Source organism: Streptopelia decaocto (assembly GCF_964273445.1).
Source record: "Streptopelia decaocto genome assembly, contig: HAP1_SCAFFOLD_576, whole genome shotgun sequence".
Taxonomy (NCBI): Eukaryota; Metazoa; Chordata; class Aves; order Columbiformes; family Columbidae; genus Streptopelia; species Streptopelia decaocto.
Window position 1 is genome coordinate 52,099 of NW_028115564.1, and position 15,847 is coordinate 67,945.

A 15,847-nucleotide genomic window follows, 5' to 3' on the forward strand; every position below is an offset into this window, starting at 1 on the left:
AAGATGCTTCTTGTGCATGTCCTGTGCGGCCTCAGGTGCATATTTTAGATGTATATTCCAATCTGAGCAGATGAATAGATCAAGGCCTGTATACATATATATATATATACATAGAGAGAGAGAGGTGACATGTATCAGCAATCTGAGGAGCTCTGTGCCAGGTGATACATATCAAGGTCAATATATTGGATATATGTGACGATGTGAGGAGCTCTCTAGAGGCGATGGGTATCAAGGGATGTATATCAGATCTATATCAGAGATCTGAGGAGCTCTGCGGAGATTCTTTGTGTCAAGGGACATATATCAGACACATATTTGAGATCTGAGCAGCTCTCTACTGGATAATATATATCCAGGCGGATATATCAGACATATATCGGAGATCTCGGGTGATATTTATCACCTAGAGGGGATGTATATCACCTAGAGGGGATGTATATCACCTAGAGGGGATGTATATCGAGCGATATTTATCAGACATATATTGGAGACGAGGGGTTGCTAGAGCTGGTGTATATTCAGAGAACCGGGGCATTTTCTCTCTTTTACCCCTTTGTTTTGCATTCACACCCAACCCACCCCCACGTGCTGGTTCGTGCTCAGCCCGTCTTTGTTTTTCCACCAGATGTGTCTCAAAATCCTCCATAAACCCACATCCTTGGGAGATGCGGCATCGTCTCCAACACCCGCGTGGACTTTTCCGTATTAACTAATGACCGGGAGCTCGCCTGGTTTTGAATTCATGGCCCTTCCCCACTTTCAAAGCGCATTTACACTCAAGTGAAGGTTATAATGAACCATGGGGACGGTGACCGCTGGTGCGACACGGGGCCACGGCTGCCGGCGATGCTGTTTCATTCCTTATCCCCCTTTTTTGCTCCTTTTCAGCCCCGGATTGTACCGCCAACCCGCAGTGAGACCCTGTGCCAGGGATTTGCCGAAAAGGACGGGACGGGACGGCGTTTCCCTTCGTCCATCACGGCCAGACCGGCAGCGAACGCCACGTCGTTTTCCGGACACGTCTTGGTTCGAACTTTAAAACATCCGATTTACTTTTTGTCCTTGCTTGGAGATTTTCAAACCTTCCTGTGCAAAACCCTGGAGGTCTGATCAAACTCTTTGACCCCCAAGGGGATGTTCCCACCTATTCCTCCTATTTTTCCCCCTATCCTCCAAAAAATAGTGCGTTCAGAGCGGACGTACCCACCGTGGCTTTGCCGACATGGCCAAAAAACCTTCCCTAGTGCAAAGAGCTTAATATTTCCCCTTCTCCTTCCGTCATTTCCTTCCCATATTGAAATATTTCACCCTTTACTTTCCCAGGTCGTGATCCCCACCCAGAGAATCTCATTTTTGGGGCGTCAGGCGGACGTTTGCCGGGCAGCGGCTCCCTGAGCGCTCCCCAAACGGTAAGAATGCTTCACTTTGTATTCATCGGGCAATTATGTTTATTAAATGGGCAATTCTGTTTATTAATTGAGTGAGATGTGGTGAGTCATAACCTTGGCGGTGCTTTATTTGGGGGGATTTCTGCTCTTTTTGGCTATGCCTAACTGTCAGGGTTTAAGGCAAGGTGGCAATAAACCGTGGCAGATGCTCCCTGTTATCCCCTTTACCTCCCTCCACCCCTTCGTTTAGATTGGAAGGATGATAAGAAAGATAAGGGGAAAGAAAGAGAGACTTAGACTTCAAGTTGGAGAGTTTTAATGAGTTTTACTAATACTACTAATAAATAGAAAATATATATACAAAATATACAAAACCAATCTCAAGTGCTCGATGTGGAGTTGGTGTCACCCCAGCAGCAGGAATCACAGAATCCCAGAATGTCAGGGGTTGAAGGGCCCTGGAAAGCTCATCCAGGTCAATCCCCCATGGAGCAGGAACACCCAGCTGAGGTTACACAGGAAGGTGTCCAGGCGGGTTGGAATGTCTGCACAGAAGGAGACTCCACAACCCCCTGGGCAGCCTGGGCCAGGCTCTGCCACCCTCACCCCAACAAGTTTCTTCTCCTCTTTCAGTGGAACCTCCTGTGTTCCAGTTTGCACCCATTGCCCCTTGTCCTGTCACTGGTTGTCACCAGAAGAGCCTGGCTCCATCCTCCTGACACTCCCCCTTTCCATCTTGATCCCCAGCAATGAGTCCCCCCTCAGTCTCCTCTTGTCCAGCTCCAGAGCCCCAGCTCCCTCAGCCTTTCCTCACACGGGAGATGCTCCACTCCCTGCAGCATCTTGGTGGCTGCGCTGGACTCTCTCCAGCAGTTCCCTGTCCTGCTGGAACTGAGGGGCCACAGCTGGACACAAGATTCCAGGTGTGGTCTCCCCAGGGCAGAGCAGAGGGGCAGGAGAACCTCTCTGACCTACTGACCACCCCCTTCTAACCCACCCCAGGTCCCATTGGCTTCCTGGCCACAAGGGCCCAGTGCTGGCTCATGGTCACCCTGCTGTCCCCAGGACCCCAGGTCCCTTTCCCCTACGCTGCTCTCTAATAGGTCATTCCCCAGCTTACACTGGAACCTGGAGAGCTGGGTGTGCGGAGCTGGCGGCTCCAGCATCTGCAGCTCAGGCCCCGGAAGTCACGGGCGGGACTGCACAGCAAACCAGAACCTATTTGCAGGATGCGGGGCCTGAGGGCTGTGGATCACAGGCAGACAGACAGACAGTGTCCTCTCTAGATGCCTCATGGTCGAAGAGAGCATGGCCCTCGTCGTCACCCTCTTATATAGGGGGTATGACGATTATGGGGTGGAATACTTCTGTTGGTCAGTTCTAGTCACCTATTCCATCCACCCCTCCTCAAACACGCCCCTGTCACAGTGGAATGTGGGAAAACTTATCAGTCTTTCTTGGCTGCCATAGTAATAAATCTAAACACGAGCTTTTCAGCATTCCATCGGTCTCTTATCAGCACCCAGTGCAGCATCCGAGGAAAAATATGTAGCTAAAACTCAGAAAAGTACAGCCACCTAAAGAAATGAGCTGAAAGAAAAACCACTAAAAGAGAACCGGTCTTGTTTTTAACAAAACCAGGACGCTAACTTCGTTCACCCCTTTTTAAACTCAACGAGCGTTTAGCAGGGAAATCAGAGCTTTTTGCTGTATTTTGCTTTGTGTTTTGGAAATCAGGCTGTGCAGGGAATCCTGATTTAAAGCTCAAGTGTCGCAAACGTGTTGTTATGAGCCCGACAGGCTGCGACCGGCCTGGAGGAAAACACGGATATATTTTTGTACAAATACCCTGAAATACGGGCTGTTATCTCTGCAGAATTTTGGCACAGCAGTAGGATGTGGAGAAACGGTCGCCGGCTAAAAATAACGGCAACGCGGCGCTTAAAATAAGACGTACATGAATCCGAGGGTCTCACAGTCCTTCGGTCAACCCCGAGCGCTAAAATTAGGGCTTGACGGAGTGACAAATGTGCTCGATCTGTGCCAAACCCGCAGGTGACAAAGCAAATAAAACCCTGGTGGCTGCAGCTTTATCCCCCTGGAGAGAAATCTCCGGTCACAAAAAGGGAGGTGCCTCCTTTAATTTGTGCAAATACCCAGAAAAATGTGCGTGATTTCTTCCTAAACCGGTGATTTTTAGAGTGGGGGCATCTCAGGGGAAAACCTGAAGGTTTCATTTGGTTTTTGAGTCTTTTCTTTGAGTCTCACCTCCTCTGAAAGTCCCTTTTAATAACCAGCAGCCAATACCGGCAGGATTATTTTCCCCGGGCTGCCCTTTCAGCCCCGATTCTTGCCGCTGTCCTTCCCTCGACTGAATAAAACCAGGATTAAGGATGTGATGAAGTGGCTGGATTTCATTAGTCTGGTTTCGCCAGAAAGCTGCAGGTTCAGCTCACCTGGAAATCATATCTCGGGTGGGTTTGTGGGAGCGCGGGGTCACCACAAGGACCCTTTTCTGGGGAGAATCTCCTTCATTCCCTTTGGCCCATCAGTATTTTTGTAGGACCGAACCCAAACTGTGCCGGATGAGTCCCACTAAAGGCCCAGAAAGACGTGATGATGAGTGTCCACCAAAGGTTGGCCTTGTTCTAAGCGGTTAATGACAGAAATTCCCTCTCCTGAGAAATAACTTGGTTTTCCGTGGCCTTTTCCACCTTGTACGTGGCTCCCTCTGTTTTCCGGGACATTCACAGTGTTGCACCTTCATCGTACCTTGTGTCACCGTGCAAAAAAAGTCACAAAAATGATTTAGTAGGTTTGTCTCACACCATAAACACTTCCCAGTCCTTTCTTGTCCTCATTTTCCACATTGCACTGAGTTCAGAGTCTACCATTCGGAGTAAATGGAGAAGACAGTGTAATTAAGCATAATTAAAGGAGTTCAGAAGTATTTGTAGCTCCTTAGCTAGCTGGAGCTTGTATAAATCACCGCGTTGTGGCTCCAACCTCTCTTGTGTCAGCAAGGCTGGAAAAATGGCAAAAAAATTGCGTTCAAATGGGCAAATGAAAGATGTTTAAATGGAGGCAATTAATGGAGAAGCTCCTGGCGCAATCGTTGGTGTCTTGGCTCAGCGTTGGATGGGGACAGGTCCGCCGATGGTGGCGAGACTCGAGGAAAACCGGATTCTTCTTATTTTCTGGTTAGTAGAGTAATTTCTCGGTGGGTATCTTGCATTTGAAAAGGAAATTCAGCCCCGTTTCCGCGCGGGAGGAGCCGTAGAGGGGAATTTGAAGCGGAAACGCGGCGAGTCGGGAGCTCTGATTTATCTGCCATATGGGAAAGAGGAGAACGGCGGCTCCGCAGGGATTTCGTTCCCTCTCCCAAAGGGAAAATTTGCGAGTGTGTTAGCAGATTATTGGAAGAAACGAGGCAGATTTAAGGGAGGAGAGGGTTTTATTAGGTGCGCGGTGGCATTGCTCTGTTTTCGGGGCTTTCCCACGGGTGGGGAAATCTTTGGTTCTGCTGGTTTTAGCCCAATTTCTGCAAGAAAAATCAGATTGCCGTATGTGTTCACTCAGCGCAGTTACTCATGGAGGCGCTGGGAGATTTGCGTGAAGTCGGTGGGTTTTGATGTGCGAAATAAACACCGCAAAAAGGCATTATTAAAAATGTCGGTATTGATCCTGGGGTGTTTGTGGGCTGCAAAAAGTCACAGAATCACAGAATAACAGAGTGTCAGGGGTTGAAGGGCCCTGGAAAGCTCATCCAGGTCAATCCCCCCATGGAGCAGGAACACCCAGATGAGGTTACACAGGAAGGTGTCCAGGCGGGTTGGAATGTCTGCACAGAAGGAGACTCCACAACCCCCTGGGCAGCCTGGGCCAGGCTCTGCCACCCTCACCCCAACAAGTTGCTTCTCCTCTTTCACTGGAACCTCCTGTGTTCCAGTTTGCACCCATTGCCCCTTGTCCTGTCACTGGTTGTCACCAGAAGAGCCTGGCTCCATCCTCCTGACACTCCCCCTTTCCATCTTGATCCCCAGGAATGAGTCCCCCCTCAGTCTCCTCTTGTCCAGCTCCAGAGCCCCAGCTCCCTCAGCCTTTCCTCACCCGGGAGATGCTCCACTCCCTGCAGCATCTTGGTGGCTGCGCTGGACTCTCTCCAGCAGTTCCCTGTCCTGCTGGAACTGAGGGGCCACAGCTGGACACAAGATTCCAGGTGTGGTCTCCCCAGGGCAGAGCAGAGGGGCAGGAGAACCTCTCTGACCTACTGACCACCCCCTTCTAACCCCCCCCAGGTCCCATTGGCTTCCTGGCCACAAGGGCCCAGTGCTGGCTCATGGTCACCCTGCTGTCCCCAGGACCCCCAGGTCCCTTTCCCCTACGCTGCTCTCTAATAGCTCATTCCCCAACTTACACTGAACCTGGGGTTGTTCCTGCCCAGATTCAAGACTCTACACTTGCCCTTGTTATATTTCATTAAATGTTTCCCCGCCCAGCTCTCCAGCCTGTCCAGGTCTCTGATGGCAGCACAGCTTCCAGTGTCACCCACTCCTCCCAGCTTGGTGTCACCAGCAAACTTGCTGACAGTCACTCTGTTCCCTCGTCCAAATCACTGATGAATATATTGAATAACAGCGGCCCCAGCACTGCCCCCTGAGGCTCTGCACTGGATACAGGATCAACTGACTCTGCCCATTGCCCACGACTCTCTGGCTTCTTCCCTTCAGCCAGTTCGCAGTCACCTCACTCCCCGCTCATCCAGCCCGCACTCCCTCAGTTCAGCTGTGAGGATGCTGTGCAGACTGTGTCAATGCCTCACTCAAGTCAAGGTGGATCACGTCCACCGCTCTGCCATCATCCATCCATCTCGTGATGTGCTCACGTGGTTTGCGGTGGGGTCTTTGCTGGAATCGTTGGCATTTGACTATGGGGAGGTTAGGGGTGGATTTTGCAATTTTGTGCTGGCCAAAAATTGCTGAAGCTCTGCAGTTGTCAATTTGCGGTGAAAAATGTCACTGATGGTCAAATTTTTGCTGAGCGGGACTTTATTTGAGCGTGTTCCTTCTCATCTGCCCGCCCTTGAAGCAACAACTTCGATGTTGCATTTGCCGGTGGCACAGAAAAGGTGCAAAAGCGACAAATCTCCCATTTTCCCAGCACCTCGTTCATTGGCCATAATTTAAGCTGCTTCTTCCAGCTTCTTCCAGCCCATCTCTCCAAAATTTGTTGTCCAAAATTTATTCACCGTCATCTTCTTCGTCCTGCACGAAGCCCCTGGCTGGGACATTTGAGTTGGGACCTTCCCATTGCAGGACCGAGATTTGGTGTTTGCATCATGGAAATGTGGGTGCTCAGCAATCCCCCTCTCACCGGATTAGCGCGTTATGATGGAAAACGAAGCGCGCAAGGCAAGGTTTGAAATACGTTCATCGGAAATTATTCGCAGTTCATTGCTCGCAGCCAAGAACTGTCGGAAAATTAATCCTCTCCTTATTTTTCGCAATCGCTCTCAAGGCAATCGGCGACTTTTCCTGGACAATCCACGTCTGGCAAGAAGTTTGTGCTTTTCTGGGGCTCTTGGGCTGTGATTCACTTCAAAGCTTCACAGTTTGCCCTCCGAAAAAATTCACCGTTTGCTCTTGAGGGAACTTTTGCTGGGCTGGGGACTGGATGGCACAAAATACAAGTATTTTCAGGTTGCTTTGAAGAAGCTTCTTTGATGTTTCCCCGTGTCGGTTTGTTTTGGAAGGTGCTTTAATGGTCTTCCTCTAGAAAAACACGGCTTTAAAATGTAGGTAGGTATCTCAGCTCTCCACTTAAAAAAAAGAACATAGTTGTTTAATGCTGCCGTTCAAGGTACATTAACCTTGTCTACTAAAGCTCTGCCTGGCGCTCGCAGGTTTTATTCGTGTGTTTATGTTGCAGAGATATCCCTGGAGCCCTTTAGGGATGGGTATCGGCGGAGAGGAGAGAAATACTGAGCGGTAATTGTTCTCATCCGAAAATCCCTGTAGCAGCTCCCCCCTTCCGTGGAGCTGGATTTGCGTGGAGGATTTGCAAATATTAAAGAGATAAATGCAAGTATTAAAGAAATAAGTGCAAAAAAAGCACCCAGGAGAGATGTCCCATGCGGCGATGGACCGAACGGGCGCTTGGCGAGAGTTTTTTGGCGTCGTTTGGCGCAGAGTTTCCTTCTCCCTTTTATCGCAACCAAGAGCTTTTTAAGGAGAAAAATAGCAAAGGCTTTTGCTCTAGTCCAGGGTTTATCCTGCAGAAATATCAGATCTCCAGCTGCTTTAGCCCGGGGTTGGAGCAGAAGCGCAGACTCGTTTCGTCCTTTTTTTATTGGGAAATCACTTGATAACGGGGCACAAATCAAGGTCGGTGTGTGGGGAACGAGCATCTTGGCCAAGAGTGGAGGATTCCCCCAGTGCAAAACCCACCTGGGTCTGCAGAGAGGAAATCTGGCTACCAAATATTCCTAAAAATAACAAATATTGGGTGACCCAATGGTGTTTCTAGCGCAATCACATCCTCAGATGAGGCATCACTCAAATGTGAGAAGTGACCCAGAATGTCTATGAAAAACAGGATTTTTTCTCTATTTTTGACCATTTAATAATAGCATCGAGTGTTTTTTTTCATGATGGTCTAAACAAGCAAAAAGGGTGAAGCTTGGCAGGTAGAAATGAGACTTTCAAGGATGTTCTGTTATTCACTTTATGGCCGGTGAAGATTCGGCGTCACCCGCCAAGGGTGAACGTGTCGTCGCCGGCACTTGAGAGCAAGATGGATCGTCCTCCCGAGGTGCCTCTCCCGTCCCTCTCCGCTATATTTCTTCATTTTCCCTTCGATAGATGCATATAATGAAAGAATATATCATCGACTTCGGCGCGGACGAGCCCGCCGTGAAGACGGCGCCATAAAAAACTTGGAGAGGGAGCAAAACCAGTGCGGCGTCATTGCAAATCTTCCATATACATATATATATATATAACCCAAACTTTTAGAAAACGTGGTCTTCCCTTAATATAGAAAAATACCTTCTTGTGACTGGAAAAAACATCCTCAAGTGTCTCCAATCACTTTAAATCTTTGGGAAGAGAAAAAGCAAAGCCCGAAAAGCTGATTTTTGGATTTCTCACGTTGAATCCTCCATTATCAGTTGTGTGTTTTGCTGTGGGGGAGGAGCTGCTGAATGAGCCAGAAGAAGAAAAATCATCCCGTTTTCCATTGATTTGGAAACAAGAGTTGCACCTTACAAAGCCAACATGGACATTATCCACTGAAAACGCTGGCGTGGAGTCCAACAATGTGATTATTTTTCTTTATTAAATTCTGCTCAATGTCCAATATGGTTTTACAACTGTTTTATTAGTCGAGGAGGTTGTGTCCACCTGGGGGGGTGGTCAACTGTCTGCAATATTTGGAGTTTTTTAAATGTTTTAGTGACCACACTGAAATAAAAAATCAACTTCTCAACTTAGTCTTTAATGATTTTAATTTGAAATAGGAGGTAATAGATGGCCGGCAAGAAGAAAAAGCAGCTCGTAAATCTGCAGCTTGTTCAGGTAGACGCGAGAAATACATTTGTAACGTCATGGCAATATTTCAGCGATAGCTGAAATCCTATTATTTCATAAGGAAATTTAGGATCTCAGGTCGCTGCCAAAACTGAAAGTGCTGCCGCTTCCGGAAATTAAAGCGCTTTTATGGGGTTTATTGCTGGCTGTTTCTTACCTCCCTGCAAAGAGTTGCCTCTGATTCCTGCTCTTTTGGCCCCAACCCACCCAAATTCCCTTTTGGCCCAAGATTTGGTCATTGTCTTGGGCTGATGCGCAAGGGTCGGGCAGAGTTTGGCGACGCTGCCCATTCCTGGCGCTGTCTGGATGCCCGTGGTCAGGAACGCCTGCAGCTAAATGGACATATTGGCAACAGTTGTCTCTGACTTTTATGCCTTTTTATTCATTTTTTTTGACATTTGGCCATAAGTCTTACTCACCAAACGAATCGACGCCCATAAAACCTCACCGAACGACTTGATTTTAGCAAGTTGTACAATATTTGGCGATTAAATCGGCCTCCGGACTGCCACCTTCTGGGCATAAATTCACCCCAAAAGCTCCAGTTCTGCAATAAATTGCCTCACGCTAGAGGTAGGTTCCCTCCTGGCGTGAACAATAGATGCTAAGCAGGGTTTATTTTTTTTCCGCTTTTTTTATCCCAAAATATCAACCTCTTACATTTTTAGCTTCCCACCGAGATGTCTCGACCGTCGTGGTGCTGAATTCTGCTTTTCTGCGGCTGTTTCTGGGGGAGTTTTCCCCCGGGGACGCGGCTGCTCGGATCTTGGACACCGGACACCGAAGGTTTTAATCCGCGAGGTCACTCAGGAGCGGATAATTTCGCCTCCCACTATTTTGCTGTTGGGATAAAAAAAAGATGAAAAGCATCGTTTTAATCCCATAAATACGAAATCCTTCGCGCCGCAAGGAGCCCAACGCCTTCCCGAGGCGCAGGATTTGGGGTGTCCTAATTAATACTCAAATCGTGGGACATCCATACTAGTGCAAAGTAAAAAGAATTAAAAACTTAGTGTATTTGCACAAAACAGTGAGAGTGGTCGACACTCATCCCATGCCGGCAGCACTTGGGCTCAGTGCATTTATCCACTTGGTGTCTGAGAAGCCTGAAGCCTCGAGGCAAAGACCACAATATTGCAAATTTTCCCCCAAATAACCACAGACTTTGTAGAGAAGAGCAGAATAATGTGAATCTTCCCTCCAAAAAACATGGACCTCATGGAGCAGTGTAGGGGAAAGGGAGCTGGGGGTCCTGGGGACAGCAGGGTGACCATGAGCCAGCACTGGGCCCTTGTGGCCAGGAAGCCAATGGGACCTGGGGGGGGTTAGAAGGGGGTGGTCAGTAGGTCAGAGAGGTTCTCCTGCCCCTCTGCTCTGCCCTGGGGAGACCACACCTGGAATCTTGTGTCCAGCTGTGGCCCCTCAGTTCCAGCAGGACAGGGAACTGCTGGAGAGAGTCCAGCGCAGCCACCAAGATGCTGCAGGGAGTGGAGCATCTCCCGTGTGAGGAAAGGCTGAGGGAGCTGGGGCTCTGGAGCTGGACAAGAGGAGACTGAGGGGGGACTCATTCATGGGGATCAAGATGGAAAGGGGGAGTGTCAGGAGGATGGAGCCAGGCTCTTCTGGTGACAACCAGGGACAGGACAAGGGGCAATGGGTGCAAACTGGAACACAGGAGGTTCCAGTGAAAGAGGAGAAGCAACTTGTTGGGGTGAGGGTGGCAGAGCCTGGCCCAGGCTGCCCAGGGGGGTTGTGGAGTCTCCTTCTCTGCAGACATTCCAACCCGCCTGGACACCTTCCTGTGTAACCTCATCTGGGTGTTCCTGCTCCATGGGGGGATTGCACTGGATGAGCTTTCCAGGGCCCTTCAACCCCTCACATTCTGGGATTGCGTGAGAAGACGAGAATATTGTGAATCTTCCCGCAAACAACTGCGGACCTCATGGAGAAGACCAGAATATTGCGAATTTTCCCCTGAAAAAACATGGACCTCATGGAGAAGATGAGAATATTGTGGATCTTCCCCAAACGACTGTGGAGACTCATCCAAAGACCCCAAATGTGCCTCATTTTTACCAAGCTCATCCTATCCTCGTTCCTTGTGCCAGCGTGGTTCTTCCCACACGGGACCGTTTCAAGGCAAAAGCGACGCTGATGCTGTTTTTTGGTAGATTCCTTCACAACATCAGACGACTTGATAGAATTTTTTACATTTCTTCACATGGGATGGCACCCAGCCCTTCTGCAGACGAGAAGCCAACGGGGAACCCAAAGCAACCATGGGTGAACCTTTGGCGAGATGTCATCTCTTCCAAAAATGAGTCATTACAGGGAAAAAATGTGGTTTTGGAGACTCTGGGGAGATTTTCCCAGGTGGCTTTGTGAGTTGGCTCAATACAGAGCCGCAGAGAGGACCCAGGACAGTTTCTTTGAGGATTTCAGGAAGATTATTGCCTTTCCTTCTGATGGAACTGGGCAGCCGCAGTGAAATAATAGGACAAGAGGCATTTTTTTGGTAAAGGGCTGGTTTTTGGTTACATTTTGTCGCCAGGTCTACCCTCCCCCAGGTCATCCAGTCAAGAGCTACTCTACAGATTTGTCCCTCCCGGTGCCCATCTTCTTTCTCCATCACCTTGGGACCTCAAGATACTAAAAAAAAGAGTCTATTTTTCCCCCAAATAACTATGGATTTACAGAAAGCAGAGCGACTTCAAGAGCAGTTGAGGGTGACATGTCTCGGACGGAGTCCCGGGTTCAAAGGCAGCCATGCAGGATGAAGGGTTTGCTCCCCAGTGGAAATCAAGCAAGGGCTTGAATGTTCTTCCCTCATTTCTGTGCTGTGGTGTTGGTCAACTTCAGTGTAGCAGTCAACTGGGTTGGTCAGCTCAATGTAGGAGTCAACTGGGCTGGTCAACTCAATGCTGGAGTCATCTAGGTTGGTCAACTCAATGCTGGAGTCAACTGGGTTGGTCAACATGACATAGGAGTCAACTGGGTTGGTCAGCTCAATGTAGGAGTCAAATTGGTTGGTAAACTCAATGTAAGAGTCAGCTGCGTTGGTCAACTCAATGTTAGAGTTGGGTTGGTCTACACCACATAGAAGTCAACTGGGTTGGTCAACTCAATGTTGGAGTCAATTGGGCTGGTCAGCTCAACGCTGGAGTCGACTGGGTTGGTCAACGTGACATAGGAGTCATCTGGGTTGGTCAACTCAATGTTAGAGTCAGTTGAGTTGGTCAGCACAACATAGGAGTCAACTGGGTTGGTCAGCATGACCCACAATGACCCTTTGGAATTGAGCTGCAGTCCTTGGGGATGTGACTCCATGGTGGCCAAAGGCAAAGAAAATTTCCTTATGTAAAATCACTTATGTAAAATCCTTATGTAAAATCTCCAATAATCGTCAAATTACGAGAAGGGTCATCAAATCATCTGGGGTTTCTTCCAGGGACTGGGTGGAACGTCATCTCTCCTTTCCGTCCCTTTTTTAGTTATTTTTGAGGGTTTTTTGAGGGTGCAGATCCCTCGTCATCCAGTGACGTTTCTCCCGCCCGCAGGTTCTCGATGTGACTCCCACCCAGGATGCACCATGTCTCCCCGGCGCCGGCTCTGATGATGATGGCCACCCAGACGGTGCCACCTCCTCCCTACCAAGACACCCCACAGGTGAGTGTCCCCAACACCCGCGGGCTCCCCCAGGCCCCTCATGCCTCCCAACTCCCCCATTAATTACTTGCTAAATAATGACCATTTACAAAGTATTTCACCCCAAAACTCATTTTAAAGACTCGCAAAAATTAAAACCCTTCTTGACGCAGTCTCCCATATTTGAGCTGTGTTTCTCCTTTCTGGCTTATTTTGAGGTTGATGACGTTTTTGTGGGGAGCAGGTTAACGAGCTGGAAAGACGCAACGTCTGGATCAACCGGGATGGGTTGAGCCATAGGAAGACTGGAATGGCATTTTAATTTATTTTATGGCATTTTTTGGCAATCGGTCATGGGGGGAATAAAATATTTCATCTGTGCTGTTACTCTAAGGGTGGAATAACTTTTCTGAGCATCGTTATGGAGTTAATTTATTATAAGAAGAAGAGCTTGTCCAAGGTAAACTCTGCTGGAGGATCTTAATGGGGTTGAGGTGGGATTTTGTAGACAGTCCTTAGCTGGTTTTAGGGGAAAAAACCACATAGTAAACCATCCCGAGATGGTTTTTGGGGCCAATCCACATCATGTTTCCACTTCGGGGTCGATCCAGATCGAGCGCTGAACTGAATCCGCGTTCAAAGTGGCTTTTTTTGGAGGTTCCTCTGGGAAATTTGGAGGTTTTTCCTCCATTTGCTGTAAATCCGGGCCGCGAGAAAATCTCCCCTCCCAGGGTAAAAAAACCACCCGAATCAAACCTGTTCCCTGCACAGTAAAATAAATAAATCCACTTTCCGCTCGTCTCCTTTGGCGGGAAAAGGTCGCTCGTTGCCAACGACCCCTCGGTGGGGGATTTTAAGGCTCGTCCAACTCCTGTGTCATCGTTTCCGCGCTTCGCTCTGCTGCTCCCAGAGGGGTTTTCTTCCCAGTTTTTGTTATTTTATTTTCTCCCCCACTGTCGAAACACGGTGCCGTTTGAGTCCTAATGGGCAATTTAAGGGACTTTTAAAATCGCCGACTTTTGCTGCCACATCCTCTGGATACACCCCCCCTGTACCTGTCGCTTATCTGTCCCCCCCACATTGTAGTATATTGAATTTTGGGGGAGCATCGTTGACCAAAATCCTCATTTTTTTCCCTATCAAGGGGCTGCTGGAGCATTTTTCTTTCAGTTTAGTGGGTTTGGACGAAAAGCCGAAGCCAAGAGTTGCCAGTCAGGCAGAAAGGGACCTGGGGGACTAATGCACAGGAAGCTCAACATGAGCCACCAGTGTGCCCAGGTGGCCAAGAAGGCCAATGGTGTCCTGTCCTGTATCAAACCAGCGTGGTCAGCAGGACAAGGGCAGTGACCCTTCCCCTGTGCTCTGCATTGGGGAGGCCACACCTGGAGTGTTGTGTTCAGCTCTGGGCCCCTCCGGTCAGGAAAGAGATTGAAGTGCTGGAGCGGGTCCAGAGAAGAGCAACAAGACTGGGGAAGGGACTGGAACACAAGCCCTATGGGGAGAGGCTGAGGGAGCTGGGCTTGTTTAGTCTGGAGAAGAGGAGGCTTAGAGCTGAGCTCAGCACTCTCTAGAACTACCTGAAGGGCAGTTCTAGCCAGGGGGGGATTGGGCTCTTCTCCAGGCATCAGCAATAGGACAAGGGGCCATGGGCTTCAACTCTGCCAGGGGAAATTGAGGCTGGAGATGAGAAAGCAATTCTGTGCAGAGAGAGTGGTCAGGATTGGAATGGCTGCCCAGGGAGGTGCTGGACTCACCGGCCCTGGAGGTTTGTAAACTGAGATTGGACATGGCACTTAGTGCCATGATCTAGTCAATGGGCTGGAGTTGGACCAAGGGTTGGACTGGATGAGCTCTGAGGGCTTTTCCAGCCCAGTCCAGTCTGTGATTCTGTGTGAAAAAGACAGTAGGTTTGTGGAAGAGGGAAAATGGGAAATTAGGGGGGAAATTGGTTGGATTTGGGTAGGAAATTTGCACGTGTTGGAAAAAAATGCAGGTACAGAGGAAGGATCACTGCCCTTGTCCTGCTGACCACGCTGTTTGGATCCAGGACAGGACACCATTGGCCTTCTTGGCCACCTGGGCACACTGGTGGCTCCTGTTGAGCTTCCTGTCCATTATTCCCCCAGGTCCCTTTCTGCCTGGCTGCTCTCCAGCCACTCTGTGCCAGCCTGGAGCGCTGCAGGGGGTTGTTGTGGCCAAAGTGCAGCACCTGGCCCTTGGCCTTGTTGAGCTTCATCCCATTGGAATGGGCCCATTTTTCCAGTCCATCCAGATCCCTCTGCAGAGCCTCCTGCCTTCCCGCAGCTCCACACTCCCGCCCAACTTGGTGTCAGCAGCAAATTTGCTGATGATGGTCTCAATCCCCTCATCTAAATCATCAATTTCCTCCTTTCCCATCCCCACCCGCTCCCTGGAAAGCAAATTTTTGCTTCATTTTTGCTGCGTTTTTGCTGCGTTTTTCCTGCTTTTGCCTCTCAGCATCCCCATCAGGGACCCTCTCGCCTCTTTTTCTGCCAATTTGGGTTGATTTTTCTTTATTTTTTATTATTTTCTTCAGTCACAGGTGAGAAACATGTTAAAAAAATTAGAAAGGGGGAAAAAAGCTGTTTTCCCCTCAAAAAAAAGTCATTTTCAAGGGAGATAATAGGGAGAAAAAAAGGGGAAAAAAGCACCATTTTCCCAAAAAGGTCATTTCCAGGGAAGAAAACAGGAAGAAAAATGGGGGGAAAAAACATTTCCCCCCCAAATGGGAGAAAAACATGGGAAAAAAGCAATTTTCCCCAAAAAAAGTCATTTTCAAGGGAGATAATAGGGGAAAAAAGGGGGAAAAAAGCCATTCCCCCCAAAAAAATAAGTCATTTTCAAGGAAGTTAATAGGGAGTAAAAAGGGAGAAAAACCATTTCCCCCCAGAAAAAGTTGTTTTCTAAGGAGAAAAAAAGGGGCAAAAGCCGTTTTCTGACCAAATAAGTCATTTTTAAGGGAGATAATAGGGGGGATAAAAGAGAAAGGGGATTTGTTTTAGATTCAATGGGTTGAGGAACCAGAAATCCAACAGAACCCCAAATTTTCCCTCATTTTGGGGAAGGAAAATGGGCCCCGTAGAGTCAGAAATTCGGCAGCGCCGGGTGAATTTCCAGGTGCCGGAGCCGAACTCGGGAGTTACGAACAATAAAGGGGATGACAAAATCAAAGGAGAGAAAATAAATCCGAGCAAGGAAAAGGTC

At 48.8% G+C, this 15,847-nt stretch overlaps 1 long non-coding RNA gene across 1 annotated transcript; it reads left to right on the forward strand.

Annotated features, from left to right (window-relative positions):
- Positions 1–894: 894 nt before the first annotated feature.
- LOC309452703 lies at positions 895–12,647 on the forward strand. The gene is made up of 3 exons (XR_014186617.1): positions 895–1,029; positions 1,327–1,412; positions 12,535–12,647. It is a non-coding gene; the product is annotated as an uncharacterized lncRNA (long non-coding RNA).
- Positions 12,648–15,847: the final 3,200 nt, after the last annotated feature.